General features: G+C 40.6%; 1 long non-coding RNA gene across 2 annotated transcripts in view; it reads left to right on the top strand.

Moving 5' to 3' along the window:
* Positions 1 to 1588: 1588 nt before the first annotated feature.
* The window catches only part of LOC124236873 (uncharacterized), a 37980-nt gene continuing 14288 nt past the window's right edge, over positions 1589 to 25280 (top strand). For both annotated transcript variants that reach the window (XR_006887864.1, XR_006887865.1), the window contains exon 1: positions 1589 to 1714. This is a non-coding gene — a long non-coding RNA (uncharacterized LOC124236873). The remainder of the gene's footprint in view (positions 1715 to 25280) is intronic.

Raw genomic sequence — 25280 nt, 5'->3', positions numbered from 1 at the left:
CTCTCGTTTTAGGGGCAGTGAAAGTGTTGGGGAAAAACCTCTGCTCTGTTGGCAGAACCATTCCTTAGGCCACGGACGTGAACTGGGAATCCATGCCACCGTTCACAGGTGAAACTAGGTAGAGGAGTTGCTGGGGGTTTACAGGAGAAGGCCCAGAGAAGCGAAGTGAGTGACAAGGTCACACAGCTGGAGTGGGCCCTCAGTGCTCACGCTCTGGATGGAATGACTGCCTTCCCTCTTTCTGGCCTCTGGCGGGGTGCCAACTCCGCGGGTGTTGCGAGAATGGGGAGGCCTGAGAACCAGGTTTGGAGGCGGGGGCTCTGTGCGATTGTGCAAATCCGTCACTCTCTGTGCTCTCGCTGTTGCTTCCTCCTTCTTCCCTGCGTTGGTCTCAAAAAGAAAAACAAACAGAAGTGTGCTCCCTCCCCCCCCACCCCCCCGCCCCAATATTTGACAAGCACTTTTTGTTGTGGGCTTATTTTGTTACTTAATTCCTGGTCCTTTTTGGCTCTATATGCAGAGCGTTAGCTCTTGGGATGGCTCTGTGAGTGTTTTCATCTCTATATGTCAACACACGAAAATATTAAAGTCCCTCAGTTTGATGCAGGCATCTGAGTTTGGTAATATCTGGTTTCTGAAGGCTTGGATCCCAGAGTATTCTAGACTACAAGTTTTTCAAGTTGTTCAAAATCACAGAGTCTTTATTTAAAAAAAAATCCCAGAATTGTGGCTAAGAATTATACTTATCTATATCTATATATCTATATCTGTCTATTTATATCTATATCAGTATCTATATCTATATATATCTATCTATATCTCTCATTAAAAATATAGTGTCTGTCTGTTGCTTTTTGCCATGGGTGTATTGCAACTGGCCCCTACTATATTGTGTGTAAATAATGCTAGAAAGGAATCAAGGGTGAGGAGTAGGTATAGGAAGGGGGAAAAGGAGGAAGACATATATATTAATTTTTCAAGAGAGAATAATTGACTCCTGATTTTTTCTAAACAAAAATTTTTATTTTGCGTACCACATACATGAACAAACATACACATATTTAAAGTATCGGCTAATAAGACAGAATTTACATCAGTTGACTGCAAAGATCTGTGTCGAGGCCATAGGTCCCTAGAGGTCATGTGCGTCGCAGGGAGCAGCATGGAGTGCTGGATGGGAGAGGGGCTGCTGCTAAGGTTTCAAGCAGCCAAGTGCTGCCACTTACCAACACGATAAGCTTGAGAATATAACTTCCTATGGGCCTCAGTTTCCTACTCCGTAAAATCAGGGGAAATGGCATTATCTCAGAGGATTGTGAGAATTAAACAAAATCTTAAATTGCTTGGCACATGGCCTGTGTTCAATAGATGTTGGTTCTCTCATAACCTTAGAACCCTTTCTGTTTACCAAGCACTTGCACGTTATTATGGACTGAATGTTTGCGTTCTCCCAAATTCGTATGTTGAAACCCTAACTCCCAATGTGATGGTATTTGGAGGTGGGGCCTTGGGATATAATTAGGGTTATATAAGCTCCTGAGGGTGGGGCTTCCATGATGAGGTTAGTACCCTTTTCAGAAGCGATACCAAAGAGGTCTTTCTCTGCCATGTGAGGACACAGCAAGAAGGCGGCCATCTGCAAGCCAGGAAAAGAGTTCTCACCAGGAGCCAAATCAGCAGACACTTTGATCTTGGACTTCCAGTCTCCAGAACTGTAAGAGATAAATGTTTGCTGTTTAAACCACTCAGTCTGTGATGTTTTGTTTTAGCAACCCAGGCTGACTAACGCATACAGGATGGTATTTTATTTCTGTAACCCTCAGTCCTGGGAGTGGGTGGGACTTGCATGGTTCCTATTCTGTGGATGAGGAACTAGAAGACTCAGGGAAGTCATGAAGCCCAACATTTACGAGAACGGGTCAGATTCAGGGTTAGATTCCATGTCTCTAGTGTCTAATTGAGCGTTCTTCAGTGATACCATGCTACCTTTCTGAATAACGATAGGGAGCTGTGGCGTAAGAACTGGAGATGGTGTGGGGTTTAATTTTATTTCATTGTTTCTGATTCGATTCCTTATTTGGATGGCATCAGTGCTTCTCAACTTGGGGTGATGTTACCCCCCAGGAAATATTTGGCACTGTCTGGAGACATTTTTGCTTGTCTCCTTTATGACTGGAGTGGAGGGTGCTACTAGCATCTAGTGGTTAGAGACCAGGGATGCTGTTAACCATCCTGCCGTGCGTGGCACAGCCCTCACAGCTGAGAACCCTGGGTTATGGTGATACCATGGGATGCATCCTTCATCTGTAGATGACAGCACTTGTGTTGTTTGCCTTCTGCCTGGACTCTGCCGAGTTTGGGAATCAACGTCTTGTTGTGAAGTACAATATAAAGCTAGAGGAGGAAAATACAGTCAGTCTTACAAATAAAAGTCCTTGAACACTTTTAAACAATGTTATGGCATAGGAAAAATCATATTAAAATAACAGGAAACATCTAAGGTAAAATATTTCCCAATTTCATGACCTAATTAAATCATACCATATATACTTAAAATGTGAGACATTCATAAGCATCCAAATCCTAAACTTATTAGTAAATATTTATCTGTTTCTAGAAAATGGCTGTGTAATCCTGGAGAACTGACAAAACATGTTCTAGAACCCTCCTCACAAGTCTGTTATTAAAGAAAGGAACTGAAACTTGGATTAATTAGATCCCTGGCTATTTGGAACTGCCATAATCTTGTATAACAGAAAAAATAGAAATAGCGAGAAAAATAAATTCACGAGGAGATTTAATTGTGAAAGGAATTTCCAGGGCATTTTCTGGGGTCAGTACAGATTCCCACAACCCCTGCCCCTGTAGGTACTGGAACAATCTGGTATAGGATGTAAATGCTACTAGGGTCTTGTGGTGCTTCAGTTTTCCTGGACAGCTTTAGCCTGACTTTGCCAAGGCAGGAAAGTAAACCCTGAAAAAATTGCATCGGCACGAAGGATTGGAGGAGAAATGCTGCAAAAATGTTTTCTGGGGGTTCCACGTTAGTTGCCTGGAAAAATGAATAACCCAGTGCTCTAGTTAATAGGGTTTTATTGCAGAACACCCTGGATACGTGAAAGATTGAGTTGACAAGGATGCAACGGAGGTACACGCCAGCACATACATCTTATAGAAGCTAGAGTTTACTGCAAGACGCTTAGGAATCCGTTCTCAAAAGAGCACCCGGGGGTGTTAGGCTGGGGATGTTTGAGGACAGGAGCCTCCGTGATCCTTCCCCCAAAGCACACTCAGATCGTGGCAACAAAATTCTGCCTTTTGAAGAGGAGGTCCAGGGAGGTCATGGAAATCCCTGAGTGGTGGCTTGGCAAATCTCTTTTTTAAAAGTAAATTATTTTTTTCTTTAGAAAAATTTGAAATCCACTGAAAACTTAAGGAAAAACCATATAATGTTTTGAAAGCTGTAATGAACACTATGTACTCCTCACCTAGATTTTCCAACTGCTTACCTATTGCGACACCACCTCCATGTCACTTTCTCTCTATAAACACACGGCCTTTGTGCTAAACCATTCAAACCGTTCATCAGTAGGCTGCAAACATCATGACATTCACTCCTAAATACTTTGGCATGCATCTTCCAGGAAAAAGAGAGTTCTCACACAACCACATCATAAACAAACCTAAGGAAATTGGCATGGATTTAGTATCATCGCCCAACACACAGTCCACAGTCAGATATTCCCCATTGTCTTAACAATGTCCTGGATAACTTTCTGCTATGGCATTGCCTTATATGTCTCTTTAGTTTCTTCTGATCTAGAATGATTCCCAAGTGTCTCTCTGTTCTTCATGACACTGAAGCTTTTGAAGGGTCTGAGATTGGTCTGATAGTTTCCTCATTATTGGATTCAGGTAAAACAACTATGGCACCGTAAGTGCCATGCGTAAATAATGTTGTATGTATTCATTGTATCACACGAGAAGGCATAAAATCTTAGCTGTCCCACTGTTGGGCATGCCAAACTTGACTATTTAAACTAATGATAGGGTAGTGACTGCCAGATCTCTCCATTGAAATGCAAATCCCACCCTCCAACTCCTGCCCCTCCCAGTTAATAAGTAATCTGTGGGGTGATACCTTGAGATTTTGTTTTTAACATGCACTGATGATCTTTGCCTGAATCAGTTATTACATTGGAGGGGTTTCTAATTTTATTAGTCCTTTTACATTTACTAGTTGGCATTCTTCTGCAGAGAGGGATTTCCCTTTTGTTCTTGTTTCTCTCTCCTCCCCACCCCTCCCCTTCCTTCTCTCTCTCTGTTTTTCAAGTGTCAGTATGGACTTATGCACTTTTCAATGTTGTAATTTACTACCGTTGTTATTCTTTCCCCAGTTGCCCCAAGTTTGGACAATGAGAGCCCTCAGGACAGCTCCTGTGTTCTCCATCAGTCTTTGAACGCTTGCTTACTTGGCACAAAAGGTGTTAGGCTCATCTTATTCTTTCCCTGTCTGGGCCTGGAATCAGTGTTTCTCAAGGAATTCTGGTTCCTGCTAGTGGGGAGTGGTCTTCAGAAATACATAGACACAAACTTCATACTTACATATCCAATTCACGTAGAACATCGTAGAATTTTTCCTGAGCTTCTCTCATTCCATATTTGCATCTCCCTTCTCTCACAGTGAGAACACTGGCTTCCTATAACATTAATTTATTTACGCATTTAGTCAATATTACATCACAAACAAAATAGTTTTAAAATTACCACACTAATACCACTAAGAACAGCACGCCTAACTGTAAGTTTCACAATTTCTTTGCAATTTTTCTTCTTAGATTGTATCCCCTTGTATTTGAATTACTTGAAATAATTATTTTTCGTCCTATATATGTGTTTTAAATTTGATATGTAGTGAGGATCGCTTGTTTCTATTTGTATTCCATTTTAGAGTTTGCTTTTTGCATCATTTGTGATTTTTATTTTTTGGATATATAAATCTTAAGATGGTTCAAAAGTCAAAACTATATAAAAAGATACACTCGCAGAAATCTCATTGCTTTCCATATCGCCTCCACCCATTCACACCACTTTCTATAGGCAATCATTTTCATTACCTGTTTTCATTTTCATTCTAGTTTATCCTACCTACTTTTCCTTTCCACAAAAAGAAAATAAACACGTAGACATATTCCTGTTTTCCCATACTTCTTTTACAGAAACCAGCATACTCTATAACCTCTTAAACAGGTTAACGTATAACATGCAAAATGCACCTCTCTCTTCCCTCCCCACTGTACTTATAATTTTTGGAGCTATCCACTGCTCCCAATTTGCCATCTGTCCTTCCCTGAAGAGTTCTAAGTGAGCAATGGGTTCTGTTTAGAGAGCATCTCTGGGCACCAGATTGGAAGCCGTGTGTGATCTGACTGTTCTTCTGTCCTGTGGTGCTTAGAGTGTTTTCAGTAGGATCCAAATTAGTCTCAAGCTCCCCGTGCCTGCAGTGGTTCCTCTTTCAGAAGTCTAGGTTGGCCCTTAATTTTGACACAGCTGTCCATTACCTTGCAATTCAGGACTCTCTTGTCAGGGGTGCTGGGTGAGAGAAAGGCTTGTTAACACAGTCCTCTCAATTAGGATATTTTATATCCCATGCCTTCTAGCATGATGGTGGGGAGAATGACACACACGCATTCCTCATTTACAATGCATGGTTTCCAAGGGGGCTTGTGATAGTTAATTTTATAAGTCAACTTAATTGGGCCAAGTGGTGCCCAGATTAAATATTCCATACTCACGTGAGCCAATTCTTCATAATAAATCTTTTCATACACACACACAATCATGTGTTGCTTAACTATGGGGATACATTCTGAGAAATGTGTCGCCAGGCGATTTCGTCGTTGTGCAAACATCACAGAGTGTACATACACAAACCTGGATGTATAGCCTGCTCACACCTAAGATATATGGTAATCTTATGGGACCACCGTCATGTATTTGATCTGTCATTGACTGATACGTTGTTATATGGTGCACAACTATGTGTGCTGGCTCTATTTCTCTGGGGAACCTTGACTAATACAGTACTGAAAGTTTACGTTTGGTTATAAATCTAACAACTGGCTGAAATCACCACTATGAACACTATGAATACCTTGAACGACAGCTTAACCTCTGTTAGAAAGAGGCAGGCTAGGTAGATCCCATTAATGCTGGAAAACCCATTTAGAGATACAGAAAAGCGGATAGGCTGAGTAAGTTTTTGAATTTATAACCCTATTGCCTATAAAGGCAGCTGTCTACTAACTCCTCTTTGTCCCAGTTGTATGAGGCATCTCAAATTTCACTTGTTTTCTCCAAGCATAGGCTTTATCAATGAAGCAATAAAACAAACAAAAAAAACCCTTTCACGCTCTGAGCACCCTCTCAGCAGAGGTGCCAGAGCTGTGGCAAGAGTGGCCTCCTCAAGAGACAGTTTACTAATTCCTCAGAGAGAAGTACAGGGTCAGGATGGCTGGATAAGGAAGGGGCTGCTTTGTGAGGTTGGAAAATGCCACATGAAAGCATGGCCCTTTTCCCTAGGGGCTCTTGCAGAGGAAATCATAAACATTAGACTTTGGAGCATACTCCCCTGGAAAACTATTTATTGCTATAGCTTCATGGACTTGGCTTGGGAATCCTGTCTCCAGCACAGCTGTACTTCCAATTTGTTCTGCCCTGCCCAAGCAATTGGATCATGTCCTCACCAGGGTGTTGGCCACTCAGATAACTTTTAGAGACAAAGACAAGCTATTAGTACAAGTCTCTTCTGGCGTCCTATGTATAGAATCCACGTCCTTCCGCAGTGCGCCTGGATGTCAGCCAGAGTCATCATATGCCCTTCTCAAAACCTTCACATCTTGTTCAACAGGGAGCCAATTTAACTCTGGGTCCCAGGCCGAATGGGTCTTGTGATAGCAGTATACTTTATTAGGATGAAAGCCAGAGAGGTTTTGCATGAATGTTCAGACTGAAGATCTCCTGCGACATCGCTTTTATCATCTTCTTCCTCCAAAAACAAAGCAGAATTACTTGATGATTATGAAGGATAAGACAGAGGGAAAGAGTTTATCTTTTTCCAAGCTCCCGTGTACAGAGGCTGGAGATGGTGGCAAGAATGATCATCTCCATTCTTGATGGGGGTGGATGTGTGTTCTGTAGACCACACTTCCACTTTTCCCCAGATCTCTTTGACTTCCTCAGTGCCCTAGAAAGTGGGAGTGGGATTCAAGGACAAAAAGCAATGGGAGAAAGAGGGAGAGGAACTGAAATTTGTTGAGTGCCTCCTATGTTCTTCAACATGCTTTCTTTGTGAAAACCTATCAATAACCCTGTAAATTAGTTAATCCTCTCTATATTCTACAGAAGAGGAAACTGAGTCTCCTTCATACGGAATGGCTTGCCCCAAATCACACAGATAGTGAAGTTTGACCCTAGGCTTACCAGCCCTTTCTGGTAAATCCTATTGCCTCTCTACACCAGCATCACAGCGAAGGGTCCTTAAAGAAGTGAAAATGTTGGGAAGAAATAAAACAATGCCCAACGCTGCGAGCAGAGGCAATAAAAGATACCCTCACTCCTTTCTCTCCATTCTCTCTTTCCATTATCGCAGGATTAGAGGAGGAGAGTGGGCAGCAGAGGGTGGTACTTCTGTGGAGAGAAGTGAAGGGGAAAGAAATCAACGACAGCTTGAAGGAGGACACTCTTGTGAGAACCTGGGGAGAGTCAAAAGGCAATTATCTTTTTCTTTCTCTTTCATTGTTAAGACTCAAGCCCAGGATGCATTCAGCTTAAAAGACACTTCTGACTATTGATAGCTAAGAGTAGTGATTCTCAAACTTTTTGGTCTCAGGGCCTCTTACTTCATAAAAATTATTGAGAAACTCTAAGTGGTTTTGTTTATGCAGGTTATATTGGTTTCTACTAAGGCGGAAATTAAAGTAGAGAAAAATTTAAAATATTTATTAGCTCATTTAATAACAACAAAATGTACCTATTACATGTTAACTTAACACATTTTAATAAAAAAGGATTATTTTTTTAAAACAATGTAATGTGTAGAGTGGCTTTTTTTTCTTTTTGCAGATGTCTTTCATGTGTGGCTTAGGGGACAGTGGCGTTCTGCCATCTGCTCTTGTGTTCAGTGTATTGCAGTACACTGTTTTGGTTGAAGTATATTTGATAGGAGCTTCATATAGACATCTTGTTGCAAAGGGGAGTATTTTAACAGCTGTTTCAGGTAACTGTTATTATTCTTTGATACTTCACCAAAATGTAACAAACAGTAGTTTCTTAAAGGTTAGCACGATGTGGAATGTGAAGCCTTACTCGTACTTCTTGTGCTTCGTAAAATTGAAATCTATTGGTCTATCTTGCACTTTCAATATATCTTTAATCATGCATGATTTTGTAATTTTCCTGCACTGGTTATTTGGAAGATATGAGTTCACTGAGTCATGCAAATCTTCCAAATGTTGATTGGTTTTATTAAAAAAAATCATAGTCATTAATCACTAACTTCATCAGAAAAGTCTCTAAGTATTGGAAAGCTGTCAAGCTCATTGCAGGGGTACAAGCTTTCCAATATTCTTATTTTTTCTTAAAAGTTCAAATTTTACCATTGGCAACAAACACTGATGCCTGTTTCTCTTCAAATGACAGGCTCACTCTGTTTATTTTCAAAAAAATGCCTGCCAAATAAACAAATCTAAATAACGATAGTATTATGGCTAGTCATTCTTTCAAGTAAAAATGGCGCTCTGCGAAACAAGCAGATAGCTCAGCTCAAGCTCAAGCAACCACGGGAGTGCTTGTCCTTGAGACGACCATTGCACTTCAGTTTGTACCAGAAGTGCTTTATGCATACTCCCCATTTTGTCACCCTGAATCTTAAAAAGACGTGCCCTCTGAGGCCAAAATTTAATAACATTACTACTTTTTTTCCTGCTTGCTCAAGGACATTCTAAAGAGAATTTGGCATTTTTGTCCCCCTGCACATATATGGGGTTGAAGAATATGACAACTAGTAGAGTTTGGTGCCGCTTCCTTGATTTATACAAGTTCTCAGCAGTTTATCCACTGTTGCCATTGCACAATCACTGCAAATGTCACCATAGTTGGTCCAGGATAAAACATGAGATATTTCAACATTATTTAACATTTTGAATATTTCAATCCCACTGTGTTTGCTGTCAAGCAGTCACATAAAACATCCTTGGGGGCCAGCCCGGTGGCGTAGTAGTTAAGTTCAGGTGCTCCCTTTGGTGGCCCCAGGTTTGCAGATTCAGATCCTGGGTGTGAACCTAGTACGGCTTGTCAAGCCATGCTGTGGCAGCATCCTACATAAAATACCCTGATATTAGCTCAGGACCAGTCTTCCTCAAGCAGAAAGAGGAAGATTGGCAACAGATGTCAGCTCAGGGTCAATCTTCCTCACAAAAAACCCAAAAAACTTTGATCATCAGTTGGTGCTAATTCCAGACAAATTCAAACAAGACTGCAAGTCTAGTCATGTCTTTAGGTTCATCTATAACAAAACAAAAGTGCAGTTCTGCAGATGAGACACTAACTCAGTTTTCCTGTCTACAGCTAAATAATTTGTCAAGTTATTGTATTTTTGGAAAGTGGTGGTGTCATGATTCCTTTAACCAACTTTCATCCAGCAGATATTCAGCAAATGTCAAATGTAGAAGCTTTATTAAAGTCTTAGTTATTATGTTCACTTCTCCAGCCAATGCTTTAGGCATTGAATCTCAACATGATGCCGCTGTTTAAGTGACACCCAAATGCTATCCAACAATGTTCTGTTGCATACGACACAATAATTTAGGTGGTAAATTATTATCATTTATAAAACTGAAGAAAAGATAGCTTTTGTTGTATTTTTTATTTGAAAATGTTCCCAGTTTCTTTGGAGTTGTTTCTTCTCTTCCATGAGTCGAAGAACTCTCTGATATGTCACTTTTATTTTTTCGGTATGTTGGAGGTAGATAGCACACCTGTGAGTTGGAAAGTAAATCTCTAATCTCCCTTTTTAAGCCAACAATCTATCCTAAAATACAAGGAAACATGTTCTTAAAACGTTTTTATTTTAGGATAAAATTTTATTAAATTCCAAAATAATGTTTTGATAAAATTTAGAAAGTTTAAGAACTTTAAAAAATATTTTTCAAAAGAATTATATTCATTTTTTTTCTGGTGCTTCCATATAGGTATGAAGAAAATTTGGGGATTTTAAAATAATTTATTGGATGGTAGGAAATAACATGGATTATAGATGGTATAATTGAAGGCAGCTACAAAAATCTCAATAGAAGTCTTGAAAATAAACTGAGCTAATCTAAGTTTTTTAGATCCTAAACCTACAACTTTAAAAAATTTTGAAAACCCCAAGAATACACAAACACGTATTCATTAGCCATCAGAGCAGTGGCATTGTGACACATCATGAAGCATGAGGAAAATACCTCTATATACTTGTGAGAGAATAAGAGCGAAAAGGGTGAATAGTATCTTAGTGATATGATAAAAATAACTTGGACATCATGGACCCCCTGAGAGAACTGCTGGTTGTTTGAGAACTGCTGGATACGAAGGAATTGAGCAAGCATCAGAGGAAAGAATGAAAAAGGTTAACTACTTAGGACCTTTATTTGATCTTTAAGGGAGAGGAGTAAGGGGGACCTGAGGCTTTCGGCCGTCGGGCCTGGCTTGTCTGAGTAGGCAAGCAGAGAGGAATTTGGAGACAGCAGCCGGGTCAGGAATAGAGGATAATTTAGCCGGAGTGTATCTTGCTGTGTGATTGATTCTAGGTTGACTCTGTGTAGAAGATTGCTGGCCGGGACACAAGTCTCCTGCAGTGTTGGGAACCCCTAGTAGTCATCAATCAGTGTGAGACCTTTTAAAGGTGAAAAGGGGAGAAACAACAGAAAAAAGTGCATTTGAAAGGATTACCTTCCCCCTCTTGAACCTTCAGATCTCTAGTTCTTACTTGTCATTTTCAAATCATACTTAAAAAATTCAGGGAATATTTATTTCTTTACCAATGTTCTTCCATAATAGTTTCTGATTCTCGTGGCTGCATGTTCATTTCATCGCTTAGGGTGTGTATTAGAATTGCAAAATGGTACAGAAACTGTGCTAATCCAAAGTTAAATAAGGGGTATCTCAGTCTGTTCAGGCTGCCGTAAGAAAATACCATAAATCGAATCTTGTAAACAAACATTTATTTCTCACAGTTCTGGAGGCTGGGAAGACCAGGATCATGGTACCAGCAGATTCAGTTTGGTGAGGGCTTCCTTGTTTATAGACGACCATCTTTTTGCTGTGTCCTCACATGGTGGAAGGGGTAAGCTAGCTCTCTGGGGTGTCTTTTATAAGGACACTAATTCCAAACATGAGGACCCTGCCCTCATGACCTAATCACCTCCCAAAGGGCCCACCTCCTAATACCATCACTTTGGGGGTTAGAGTTTCAGCACATGAGTTTGAGTGGGGACACAAGCATTCAGATTATAGTATTCTACCTCTGATACCCCCAAATTCGTGTCTTTCTCACATGCAAAATATATTCATTCCATCCTAATAGCCCTAAAAGTCAACTCTATCCAGCATTAACTCAAAATCTAAGCTCAAAGTTTTATCTAAATACCATCTAAATCAGATTGTGAGGCAAATTGCTCTCCGGCTGTGAGCCTGGACACTGTGAAATCACACATGTTATGCGCTTTCAAAATACAAGGGTGGGATAGGTATAGGACAGACATCCCATTCCAAAAAGGAGGAATAACAAAGAAGGAAGGCGTCAACAGGTTCTGAGCAAGTCCAAAACCTTACGGCCCACTGGAGTAGGACCTGTCCTCACAGCTCTGCTGGGGCATTACCCTTGTAGTGGCTTCCTGTCTGGATGGTACCTCCCAGGGTCTGGGTATCTCCTTTCTTTGAAATCTAGGCTTGTGCACCCTTAGTGCTAGTGCAGACAGCACCATGAGGATGCTGCTGAGGATGATGCCAAGGTTTAGTGCCTGTGCCCTCTGGGGGGGCGGTCACCTCGGCCCTCCCTGCAGCCAAGGGGCAAGGTGCCAGAACACGGACAGCAGAGCCTTGAAATTGTTCTGTGCCACAGGCCTTGTACTGTGGGCCTGTGATAGGAGGGGCAGCCCCAGGAGATCTCTGAAACGCATCAGGGTCGTTCTTCCACTATTTGGACAATAGGTCCTGGTTTCTGTTTAGATGTCCATTGTCTCGATGAATAACTTCTAGCTTCAGTTGAGGTGGTCAGTCCGAACTAATCTCTTTATTATTTTGGCCACACCGTTTGTATTCTCTCTCGAGCAAACTTTCTCATTTTTTACAATAGGGATAGGCTGAGAATTTTCCAAATTTTTAATTCTGCTTTCATTTTGATTAACAATTTCATCTTTAAGTGATTTCTCTCTTCTTATATTTTGCCATAAGCATTGAAAAGAAACCAGGTCACTCTTTCAACATTTTGCTTAGAAATTTCTTCAGCCAAATATCCAATTGTATCACTCAAAAATTCTACCTTCCACAAAACACTAGGACATGAACACAGTTCAAGCCAAGCTCTTTGCCACTTTATAAGGATTGCCTTTCCTCCAGGTTCCAATAACATATTCCTTGTTTCTGTCTGAGACCTCATCAGAATGGCCTTTAGCATCCACATTTCTACCAACATTCTGTTCACGACCATTTAGGTATTCCCTACAAAGACCGAGGCTCTCTACAGCTTTCCTCTTCTACTGAGTCCTTACCAGTTCGCCTCTAATGGTCTCTTCATGGCAATGTAGGCTTTTTCTAACATGAACCTCCAACACTCTTCCAGCCTGCCCGTTACTCATTTCCAGAGCTCTCCCACATTTTGAGACATTTGTCACAGAAGCACCCCCGCTTTTCAGTACCAACTTTTTATCTTAGCCCTTTTGGGCTACTATAACAAAAATACCACAAACTGCATAGCTTATAAACAGAAGAAATGTAGTTTTCACAGTTCTGGAGGTTGTAAGTTCAAGATCAGGGTGCCGGCAAGGTTGGGTTCTGGTGAAAGCTCTCTCTGGGTTGCAGACTGTCTACATCTCTCTGTGTCCTTACATGGTGGAAGGCGAGAGCTAGCTCTCTGAGGTTTCTTTTATAAGAGCACTAATCTCAATCATAAGGGCTCTGCCCTCACTACCTAATCACTTCCCAAAAGGCCTACCTCCTTATACCATCACCTTGGGGGTTAGGTCTCAACATACAAATTTGGAGATAGACAACATTCAGACCATAGCAAGGTCTGATGCTGGCTCTTCAGTGCCAGTGATATTGTCTGGAAAGAAATGGTATTATTTAAAAAGAGCAGGTGCCCTTCTGATTCATTCTCCCCCCATCAAATCCTAACTGGTCTGTTCACCATTTCCACTACTTTATATTTCCTCATCTTCCCCCCTCCATTCTATTAGAGAATTTAAGATGAATTAAAAACAAAAATATAAACAAGCAATAAAACTCTACAGCAGCACAGTTTATTAGAACTTTCTGCAATGATGGAAATGTTCTATATCTGTGCTTTCGAGTATGGTAGCCAGTAGCCACAGTTGCTATTGACTCTCTGAAATGGCTTAGTACAACTGATTAATTGAATATTTTAATAATTTAACTTAAATAGCCACATGTTGCTAATGTCTACCATATTTGATAGCATATCTCTAGAAATATCTGGCCCCAACCAATCTTTCCAGTTTCATTTCTTATCTCTGTACTCCTAAGCTCCTTGAGTTTTGTGATATTATGACTTAAAATGGGGGTGAGGGAAGTGCTGGTTTTCTCTCTTCCCCATACCACCTTAACATTTCCCCCCCTTCCTGATGCATGGTCATATGACCAGGGCTGCAACTACAAGGGCTAGTAGCAGAAATGACTTCTAAGCAAGAAACCGTAACTACCTTTTTAATATTTTTGTCAGAATTCTTAAGGGCCTGTTGGGGCAGGATGTGCCTTCACTTCATTAACAAAATTTGGATTAACAGTGAATGCAGCTATGTTGCCTGGGAGTAAAGATAGGCCACTAGTTCTGTACCTATATAGCCTTACCCCATGTGAACAGGGGTGGAGGCACTTGCTAGACTAGTATCGCTGCCTGCAATCTAGACTAACACGGTGGCTGAACCTAATGTTCCTTCCAAAGGTGGAGAAGTTTGGGTATAAGTGGAGAGAAGGAAAAATGGTAACTACGGGCACAGGAATGAATAAGTGAGTTATGTAATCTGGAAAAATCCAATATTACATTAACACCTTGAAAGAGGCTCAGCGCAAGAGATAATACTGTCTCTTGGCTCTACTATACCAGATGCCTGAAAGGGTGAAGCCGTATATTGCTGAGACCACTCCTGCTTTTGGAATCTGACAAAATCAAATGGAACCCTGCAAATCTGAGTGGCCTCACCCTGGGAGACATTTTCATTTGATATGATGATGGATGGGATGGTTATTAATGACCGAGTGGGGTTCTAGTAACATGCAGATATCTTTGGACTTTTATGATTGTTTTGTTATACGAGATTGTGTTCAAAGACAAGGGGGTGGACTGTGATATCATGATTTGTAGTAAGAAATATATATTTGGTCTTCATCTCTGTTTCTGTCACAGAGCTCTTAAAACCCTTAGAATTTCCCAAGTGATACAAATGTCTTTTGTATGTTAATGAGCTGACTTTTGGACTGCACCTAAGGATGGGGGCTGCTTGCCAGTGGAGCGGACCGCTCGACTAGGAGGTTGGGTTGGACCTTTCAGTTCTCCCTCCAACCCCGACCTCTGGGGAGGGGAGAGGGGCTGGAGATTGAGTTCAATCCCCAATGGCCAATGGTTTAATCAGTCATGCCTATGCAATGAAGCCTCCACAAAAACCCAAAAGGAGGAGATTCAGAGAGCTTCAGTGTTGGTGAATATGTGGAGATTTGGGGAGAGCCGTGGCGTCAGAGAGGGTATGGAAGGTCTGTGCCTTTTCATCACACCTTGCCCTATGCATCTTTTACATCTGGCTATTTTGAGTTATATCTTTTTACAATAAATCAGTAATCCAGTAAATAAATGTTTCTCTGAGTTCTGTGGACCACTCTAGCAAATTAATCAAACCCAAGGAGGAGGTTGTGGGGACCTCCAGTCTATAGCTGGTAGGTCAGAAGCAAGGTGGGTGGGGAGTGGCAGTCTTGTAGGACTAACATCTTAGCCTGTGGGATCTGATGCTCTCTCCAGGTAGACGGTGTCGGAATTGTAGGACACCCAGCTGGTGTCGCAAAATTGCTTGGTGGTATGGGAACTCCACCGCCACCCCATGCACACACATGTTATAATTGGGTGTTAGAATCATGGATTTAAATAACTTATCTCTCCGTTGGCATTTATTCATATTGTTTCCTCCATCTGAAATGCTTTTCTGCACTTCTGTTTGGTAAAATCTTATTTGTTGCTTAAATCACAATTTCAATGCCATTCATTTTGCTAAATTTCCCCAGCCTTTTGAAGCAAAATTAATTGTTCCTTACTCTGTGCTCACATAGTATTTTGTTCATGCTACTAATACTTGGCACCTGCCTAGTTGTCCTTTTCCGGTGCTGTTTGTCTCTTTCCTGCATAGTCCAATACAGATGCCAGTGGCCACTCATGGATACTTAAATTTGAGTTAACTAAAATTGAATGAAATTAAAAATTCATTTCATTAGTTGTACTTGCCATTTCAAGGATTCAGTAGCCACATGTTTCTACCATATTGGATGGCACAGATGTAGATTTCCATCGATGCAGAGAAACCAAATTACCTGATAGTAAAGACTGTTCATCTTTGTGCCATGAGCATTCTCACAGTGTTTGGAGGGGAATAAGCATGCATCCTCTCAGGGCCATGTCAAGGGGATAGGGCTCATGAGCACCTTTAATGCTAGTATGTGAAAGATAGAACTAGAAGCCAGTTGATGGGTTAAAGAATCAGTATGTTGGGAAAAGATTGTAAAACACCAAAGCCTATTGGGACAGTAATAATGAGGGCATTACCAGGGAGTTGGATATCAGAGGAGCTGGCAAATCAGGGCCCAAAATCAAAGATTTGTCAGATAAAATGTGGGCACTAAAGATTTTCTGGGACAGGTTTTGTCTACATCTCCGTTAAATGGTTAGACATCTTAGGGCTACACTAAAGGCATGGTTTCTATCAGATGGGAGACAATGCTCACTAACTGCTTGTGAAATAAAACTGGACAAAATGTAAACGTAAGTTATATATTTTAGATATAAAATATATGAATTATAAACCACATATACACTGAAGAGAAATACATAGTGCAGGGTGAATCCTTTCTGCCATAAGGAAGTTCACATTCTTAGTAGAGAAACAAACACAGAGACGACTAGGTGGAACGATATGATAAGCTATAATAATGTGAACAAAAGATGGAGCCCGCTGGTAAGAGTGATTAAGTCTGCTGTGGTTTTATAGTCACATTCTTCCAAATATGAACCCACCCTTTGGTAGTGCTGTGCGGCACAGAGACGTTTGTCAGATGGGGGAATGGATGACCTCTAAGTGAACGTACTTTACTTCTGGTTCTTGTAATCTGAGCCTCACTTTATTACAGCTCATTAAGATGTTTCCAAACTACTAACTCTAGACCAATTTCACTCTTGAATACTTGGACAACTTTCCTTTTGTCAGTAGACAATCAGTTAACCAACATTGGTGGAACATCTGCTGGGCGCCCTGCAAACTGTTGGGTGCTTTGGAAGATAACATGTAGGTCCTTGTCCTCAAAAAGCTTAGAATTTGAACAAGAACAATGCACTTAAAATCTTGCCTCCAAGCTAACAGAGTGTACTTTAAGTATCAGATGAAGGGTATAGACATTAAGTACCAGGCCAGTTCAGAGGAGAGAGGGAAGTTTTCCAGCTGGTGTGATCCAGCTGTTGTGATTAATCAGCATGAGGATGCCCAGGGGGATGGGAGCAGGGTCTGTTTTCTGAGGCCTTTACTGCTGACTTAGCCATTCCAGGAGCAAAGAAACTGACTCCACTGAAAAAGTCTCCATCTGACTTCTTTTCCAGAAAAGTCTTGGCAAATGGATTCTCCATTGCAATTCAATGACCAGCAGCTTGACACAACTGTCACAGATTGTCCTGGGGTTTTTTTGGAGCTTCTCCTTGACGTGAATTAGGTCCTTTGGGAAGCTGCAAAAATTTTTTAAGTTTACAAAAGTACAACTCTGCTGTCCAGATCTTTTACGTTATAAAAGCTCCCCTTATCAATTGTGTACTTGGGAAAAATCTGGATTCTCATAATTTATTTATAATTCATGGCAATGTGAAGTAAGATCTGGGCTTGAATTCAAGTTTTGTCACTTCCCAGTTGTGTGACCTTGGAGAAGTCAATCTCTCCGGTCTTTCCTCATTTTTCACCCCCACAGATTTCTACATTTAACCCGGAGTGTGTAAGTGTTAAATGACATCACACATGATCAGCTTATCCAATACTCACTGTTCCGCTTAATAAAATCCAGGATTCAGTTTATCCATTTTTATTTTTTTTCTTAAATTATTCTTTCTGTTTCTAGCCTCCCTTTGGATATAGATTACATCAAACTATCACCAATATAATTACTTAAGAGGGGAGACAATCAAACCTCCATTAGGAGCACCCAAAATGAGATCTGCACTTTTAAGCATTCATAGGAAGACATCCCACCTAAATTATTATCTGTTATGGCTGTCCTGTGGCATAGAGATACACACTTTGTGGCACTGAAAGATTATCTAATTGGAGGTGGGGCTCTTCATTTATTCCTTCTCCAACATTCTTCCTTTTGTTATATAAATCTTTGTTTCTGACCTGTGTTATTTTTCTTCTCCCTAAAAACCTTCTTTTTACTTTTAAGACTTTACTGTTTTAGAGAAGGTTTAGGTTTATGGGAAAATCGAGAGGAAGATACAGAGATTTCCCATATCCCCCCTGCCCCTGCGCATGCTTAGCCTCCTCCATTATCAACCTTCTCCACCAGATGGGTACATTTGTTACAATCGGTGAACCTACACTGACACATTATCACCCAAAATCCAGAGTTTACCTTAGGGTTCACTCTTGGTGTTGTACATTCTATGGATTTGGACAAATGTATAATGACATGTGTGCATTACTATAGTATCATACAGAATAGTTTCACTGCCCTAAAAATCCTCTGCGTTCCACCTATTGATCCTTTGCCCCTGTCCCTAGCCCCTGGCAACTGCAGATCTTTTTACTGTCTCCATAGTTTTACCTTTTCTAGAATGTCTTAGAGTTGGAATCATACAGTATGTAACATTTACAGATTGGCTTCTTTCACTAGAAATATTCATTCAAATTTTCTCCATGACTTTCCATGGTTTGATAGCCCATTTCTTTTTAGCTCTGAATAATATCCCATTGTCTGCACATACCACACTTTATCCATTCACCTATTGAAGGACATCTTGGTTGCTTCCAAGTTTTGGCAATCATGAAGAAAGCTGCTATAAACACCCATGTGCAGGTTTCTGTGTGGACATGCGTTTTCAACTTCTTTGGATAAATACCAAGAAGTGGTGGATCATGGTAAGAGTATGTTTAGTTTTGTAAGAAACTGACAAACTGTTTTCCAAAGTGACTGTGCCATTTTGCATTCCCACCAGCAGTGAATGAGAATTCCTGTTGTTCTACATCCTAGGAAGCATTTGGTGTTGTCACTGTTCTGAATTTTGGTCATTCTGATAGGTCTGTAGGGCTATCTCATTGTTGTTTTGATTTGCATTTCCTTGATGACTTATGATGTGGAGAAGAACTTCTTTTAATAATTCTTGCAGAGCAGGGCTGTTAGTAGTGAATTTCCTCAGTTTTTGTTTGAGAAGTCTTTATTTCTCTTTCACTTTTAAAGGATAATTTTGCTGGATATAGAATGTTAGGTTGGTGGGTTTTTTCTTTCAACATTTAAATATTTCACCCCACTTTCTTGCTTGTCCTCTGTAATTCTTATCCTTGTTCCTTTATAGGTAAGGTTTTTCCCCCACTCTGCTTCAATAAAGATTTTGCTTTGTCTTTGGTTTTCTGCAGTTTTAATGTAATATGCTAAGGTGTAGATATTTTTGATATTTATTCTGCTTGGTGTTCTCTGAGCTTCCTGGATCTGTGGTTTGATGTATGTCATTAATTTTGGAAAATTCCCAGTCACTATTACTTCAAATATTTCTTCTGCTTCATTCTGTCTGTCTTCTCCTTCTGGTATAATAATTATCTGTATACTACACTTCTGAAATTGTCCCAGTTTTTGGATGTTCTATTCTTATGATTTTAATTCTTTTTTCTCTTGGAAACAGAGACAGTTCGAAGTTTCTATTTGGCCTATCTTCAAGTTCACTGATTCTTTCCTTGGCCATGTCCTATCTACTGATGAGCCCATTGAAGGCATTCATTGTTTCTGCCACAGCTGTTTTTGATTTCTAACATTTTCTGTAGATACTTTCTTGGAGTTTCCATCTCTCTGCTTACATTATCCATTTGTTCTTATATGTTTTTTTCACTTTTTCATTGGAGCATTTAACATATTGATCATAGTTGTTCTAAATTCTCTGTCTGGCAATTCCAAAATTGATGTCATATATGAGTCTGAGTCTGATACTTACTTTGTCTCTTCAGACTTTGTTTTTTTCTTGCCTTTCAGCATGCCTCCTAACTGTTTTGTTGAAAGTGAGACATGATGTATTGGGTAATAGAAACTGAGGTAAATAAGCCTTTAGTGTGAGATTCTGTATCAGTCTGGCTAGGAGCTGGGCTGTGCTTAATGTTGCTGTAGCTGTAGGTTCTGGATGCTTTAAACTCCTCTAATATCGTTGTTTTTGTCTCTCCTGCTGTCATTGAGCTTCCCTAAGAACTCCTCCTCAAGGAGAGTTTCCATCTTGAAGTTTGTGCACCTATAATCTACTGTTATTATATTGGAGTTCTGTTGGTATGGAGAGGAAGCATTTTATAATCTTAAAATGAAATCTCAGTCTTTTAGTGGACCTGTGTTTCTGGGCTGCAGCCCTCACAAGTGTTTCTTAGTCTTTTTTCTTTTTTTTTTTTAACTGTTCAGGTGAGACTGAAAAATTAAAGGGGGCCAGAGTTGAGAAATCTAGTTCCCCCAGGTGGGATAAAGCTCTGAAAAAATATTTTCTCCTGGAGAGTAGGACTTTGTTATGAAGATTGTTCTGGCTGTATTTCATAATGGTTACTTTTCCTCTCCTGCTATAGCCAGGAGGGAATCCTTCTTGACTCTTCCCAGAGAGAACCTGGTAGAACACCTGGAGGTATAATCTATATAACTGTAGGCATCCATCTAAGACTATGCAGCCAAGAGTTTCTCACTTTCAAGCTAGTGCACACTCAGCCTTGACTAGTTTATCAAAATTACCTTTTTAGCGTTCCTAACAGATTGTGGCTTCAGTGGCTTTGCTCTCGGTAAACATATCTTGGCCATAAGTCTCTGAATTTGCCTTTCTGTTCAGATTTCAGGTGTTAGAGAGACATGCTTTGACTATTGTATTTGAATGGACTCATCATGTTAGCTGGATTTTGCAGACGTGTCCTTCTCACATGCAAATCAAACTTGGCTCTAAATTTATACTTGGTTTTCAAGCTTTTTCTTTAAGTTTCTTCTAGGGAGACACTGGTAACAGAAGGAAAGGTGAACTTTGCATTATATTTTGCATTTAATGAATTCTTCAGCTTCTGTTTTATGTCTCGGGATTATGGCAACAAGTTTTTGTGCTTACAGAAGAACATCCTGAAAAATTTTATAGTTCCTTATGACTGTAATTCTCAGTTTACATTTGAGATTGAGAGTATAGGAAGAAAGCTTATGTTGCTTTGGGTGTTATTTTTCCAGCCTCCTATTTGGTGGTAAAAACTCTTTAAGTATTTTGCTACTTTGCCTGTTTTTTCCATGGGATGAACTTAAGTGACAGGTAAGTGATTGATCTCTTACCAAATCTGAATAGAAGGAAGAGAACTGCCCCTTTCTGGTTAGGTCGGTGCTGGCTCACGAGACCTGAAGGATTTCATGTTCCTTCCCTCAGGCCTTGCAGACATGTGTGTTGCAGACACGCGTGTTGCAGATATGTGTCACAGCTGCATTTGTTAAACTAGATGGCCGTCCTCAAGGGCACACCACACAGTCTACCACCAACTACCACCGTGTATGCTACATCTTAGAAAGCAAATCATTTTTAATATAAAATTATATAAATGATATTTTTATTATATTATATTACAAAAATGAAAAATAGAAGAAAATCACAAGCCACTTTATTTCACAATTCATTTTCTCTTTTCACATAGTTCCTTCCTTCCTCTTTTTTCCTATATATATTTTCCATATGCCTACAGTTACAGTTCATATAACTATATAATGTAGTTAATGTAACAAATAACATTGTGTAAAATTGTCACAATTCTGATGTGTGTGGGTTTTTCCACACCACCAAGAATTTCTCTGACACCAGCTGGACGTCCTACAATTTTACTCAATTCTGACACTGTCTACCAAGAGATAGCATCAGAGTCCACAGGTTGAGGGCTCAGTCCCTCAAGACTGCCCTCACTTCAGATGTCAATCACAAATCCAGATTGTTACCTGTGCTCCTGACCGACTGGCTGTAAATCAGAGGTTCCTATGACCCCTCCTTGGGTTCTACTGATTTGCCAGAGAGGCTCACAGAACCCAGGAAACCAGTTTACTCACTAGATTACTGATTCACCATGAAGAACATTAAAGGATATGAAACAACAGCCAGATGAGGAGCTGCACAGGGCAAGGTCCTGAACAAAGGAGCTTCTGTCCTTGTGGAGTTCAGGGCCTGGCACTGTGGCACATGGAAGCATTCTGGTTCCCCAACCTGGAAGCTCTCCAAAGTGCCCATTTTTTTGGCATTTCTATGGAAGCTTGATTACATAGGCATGATCAATTAAGTCATCAGCCATTGGTGATTGATTCCCATCTCCAGTCCCTCTCCCCTGCCTGGAAATAAGGGGGTGGGACTGAAAGTTCCAACCCACTATGCATGGTTGATCCCCCTGGCAGCCAACCCCTCCAACTTTAGGGGATTTCCAAAGTCACCTCATTAACATAAACTCAGTTGTGGTTGAAAGGGGCTTGTTATGAATAACAAGACACCCATTTCATTTTGGTGGCCCTGAAGTCATTTCAGGCACTGAGGACAGGAGAGCAAATATTATAACAAAAGATGCTCCCGTTGCTCTTATTTCTTAGGAGATTCCAAAGGTTTTGGGAGCTGTGAGCCAGGAACTGTGAACAAAGGCCAAAATATGTGTTTATTATAAATCACGACATCACGCATGGTTAAAATTAAGAAAGCAGGATGCGATTTGTCATGGACTGAATTGTGTCCCTCCTAAATTCAAATGCTGAAGCCCTAATCCGCAGTGTGACTGTGTTTGGAGATGATTAAATGATGTCATAAGGGTAGAGCCTGGATCCAACAGGACTGATATCCTGTAGAAGATGCAATGACACCAGAGAGGGCTCTCTCTCCAGCATGCAGTGAGGAAAGGGCATGTGAAAACACAGGGAGAAGGTGGCTCTCTGCAAGCCAGGAAGACGGGCCTCACCCAAAACCAAGCCTGAGTTTGGACTTCCAGCCTCTAAAACTATGAGAAAATCAATGTCTGTACCGCCCACTCCATGGTGTTTTGTTACAGCAGCCCTAGCAGCCTAATATGTCTGAGCTGCTATGTGGTCTTGATAGTCAGTATTTCCATGGCTGCAATATTGGCTATCATATGAGGGCTTCCCAGGAGATTGTTACATAGAATGTTGGTCATGCTGATGAGAGATAGTACAATCAAGGAATAAACAAATAAGCAGATTATGTTCTGTGGTCAAAGAAGTTTGGGAATCACTGAGCTAAGCGACGTTCATTTCCTTATGGTGTCCCAGAGACTTTCGACACTAATACTCATTGTCAACCTTCAAGAGGCTAGACCGCATGTAGAATATTTCTCTGAACTAGTATTCTACGGCACATGGTTCTAAAAACTTTTCATTTCGCACATATTTACTGAATTATTTTTCTATTTGGCATCTAAACTGCTTTTATTGGTACACTATGAAAAAGCAATAAATGAATAAATTATTTTGTTCTCTTTTCAGTATAAATTTGGGTTGGCGTTTCACTTGCAGTAAGTGTGCAAGCTGTATGGAACCCATCTAAGGGTATTCATCCTTAATTGAGCTTTCCAAGATTATCATTTACTGAACACCTGTTCTTTTTTTCTGGTTGTCCATGAGCTTAGGAAAGGGCTGGAATAAGTGGGGAAATAGATTAAGACTTCCATGAAGAATTTTTAATGCTGGAACAGTTTAATTTAGATATGTTCTTTGGGGGATTATAAAGGAGAGTACATGGGTGTAGCATTAGATGGAGAAAAATAATCTAGGGTTGCTCAACGATCTGAGTCCAAGAATATATTTGCGTATGTATTTTTTTAAAAGAATTTGTGTGTTTGCGGGTGGATAATAAGGGATAGTAGAAGGGTTGTTGTGAGATCTGTGAGTGTGGCTAAAGTGTTGTAGACACCCGTTCCTCTCCTTTAGTCTTCTGTTAGGTGATGGGCGCTTAATAGTATCTGTTCCCGTGAAACTGAAAGCCCTGTAAGGTCAGTAGTGCACAAGGTGCTCTGCTTCCCTAGGTTCACCTGTTTAGGCTCTAGAATTTTCTAGAATTTTGCCCACAGGAGGTAAGTCAGACATCTATATCTATATCTGTGTCTATACCTGTATCTATCTCTATATCTGTATCTATAGCTGTATCTCTATCTATATCTATCTACATCCATATCTGTGTCTAGCACTTCCATTTGGGAGATTATGCAGGAAGCAGTGTGATTAAATCAGGTGATTCAAAGCACATGATGAAATGAGAACTATAAACCTTCTAGTATACAGTTAACTTAAACATAACAATATCCATACTGACAATGAATAGAATGGGGTCTATTCCTTTTTATTTAGGAAACTTTTACCACAAGTGGCTAAGAAAATAATTTCTGTTTCAGTTTGACAGGAGATTTTCACCCATTGAAGAATATGGGGTAACTATTCAGGTTCAAAAACAGATTCGGCTCGAACTGAAGCAGCCTGACTTACGTCCCATCAAACGCACTTCGTACCTCTGCTTTACCCACTGAAGAATGTGCTCCCTTAAGAGGATAATGCACACTTCCCCTCCTGCGCCCTATTGGCAACACTCATATTAGTCCCTCTTCCTGATGTCAGAGTCATGTTGACCCGCTAATTTGCAGCTGAATATCTCTCTGAATCTTTGATGAATACATATCCTGGGCTTGTTTAATGTGTGTTCTTTGTTCTAAAAAGGTATAAGACCTTACTGAAAACCATGCTTCTCCAGGACTCTTCCGTTCTTTCTGGAAAAGGCCTTTCCAGGTTACAATCTTCACCCTGGCTCAAGTAACTCACCTTCTCTCTCTTATGAATAGAATGGTTTTTGGTCATTTTGCGTTAAGTTCTATCCAATTTCTCTTCTTCTTGCGGGGTCTCATAAATGTGAGGGAAATGATCAATAACCCATATGCACAGTTAATCACGTTTCACTCCCACTTCCAAATCTTTTTAATTGACTCCTTCAAGAATACTCTCCATACACCTGAGCTCATGTGTTCATTACTGTGGGATGACTCTTTCATTTCTCTCTGACATGCTCATCATTGAGTATCCTGTGCTTTGTATTTGGGTATTTGTCTTCTTCTCCACTTCTTTTTTTTTTTTCTTTAGGAAGATTAGCCTTGAGCTAACTGCCGCCAATCCTTCTCTTTTTGCTGAGGAAGCCTGGCCCTGAGCTAACATCCATGCCCATCTTCCTCTACTTTATATGTGGGACGCCTACTACAGCGTGGCTTTCGCCAAGCTGTGCCATGTCCACATCTGGGATCCGAACTGGCGAACCCTGGGCCGCCGAGAAGCGGAATGTGCAAACTTAACCTCTGCGCCAGTGGGCTGGCCCTCCACTTCTTTTATTTCACTGTCTTTGACAGGAAGAATAACTTCTTCATGGGGCTTTTAGCCGGGCAGCAATATGAATCCCCGTTTCCTAGCTGTCCCTTGGAGTGCCTGTCTACCAACACCCCGTGCTGAGGGATGCTGCCTCATCCCAGGCCTGAGGGGCAGCATTC

The sequence above is a fragment of the Equus quagga genome, chromosome 3 (genome assembly GCF_021613505.1).
Source record: "Equus quagga isolate Etosha38 chromosome 3, UCLA_HA_Equagga_1.0, whole genome shotgun sequence".
NCBI lineage: Eukaryota > Metazoa > Chordata > Mammalia > Perissodactyla > Equidae > Equus > Equus quagga.
This window is presented reverse-complemented; position numbering and strand designations above follow the sequence as displayed.